The sequence below is a fragment of the Bison bison genome, unplaced genomic scaffold, assembly GCF_000754665.1.
Source record: "Bison bison bison isolate TAMUID 2011002044 unplaced genomic scaffold, Bison_UMD1.0 scf7180017732730, whole genome shotgun sequence".
Classification (NCBI taxonomy): domain Eukaryota; kingdom Metazoa; phylum Chordata; class Mammalia; order Artiodactyla; family Bovidae; genus Bison; species Bison bison.
In genome coordinates, this window is record NW_011460570.1 from 1 (window position 1) to 526 (window position 526).

A 526-nucleotide genomic window follows, 5' to 3' on the forward strand; every position below is an offset into this window, starting at 1 on the left:
CTGCAGGACGTCCGCAAGCGTGTCCAGGTGAAGCAAGTCTTGGGCGGGAAGCCTTTTCTTGGGGAAGTGGCCTGTGGGTCCCTTGTGTAGCTTTTGCGAGGTTGTGGCTTTATTTTAATCCTACTCAGAAACTTTCTTTTCTCTCTCCCGAGGGCAGTCCTTTTTTTTACTTCTGTTTTGGTTGGTTTGTTTGAAACAGGATCTAGAACAGAAGATGAAAGTGGTAGAGAATCTCCAGGATGATTTCGATTTCAACTATAAAACTCTCAAGAGTCAAGGAGGCAAGTGCATGTTAGAGACATTAAAAATCCCCCATATAAAGTGAGTTTGTGTTACTGGAGTCTCAGAGCTGGCTCATCTTGACTCTGAGTTCAGACTCGGGAGGGGGCACTCAGGGGCTGCTGGCAGTTCAGGGAGCCCAGTTACTGAAGCTAGTAACTGAAGATGCCTCCCTCATCTCATGGAGGTTCTCCTTCCTTCTCAGACATGCAAGATCTGAATGGAAACACCAGTCGGTGACCAGGCA

At 47.5% G+C, this 526-nt stretch overlaps 1 long non-coding RNA gene across 1 annotated transcript; it reads left to right on the forward strand.

The window, feature by feature from the left end:
• On the forward strand, positions 1–508 carry LOC104982949. The gene is made up of 3 exons (XR_824576.1): positions 1–27; positions 200–281; positions 485–508. It is a non-coding gene; the product is annotated as an uncharacterized LOC104982949 (long non-coding RNA).
• The last annotated feature ends 18 nt before the right edge of the window (positions 509–526 follow it).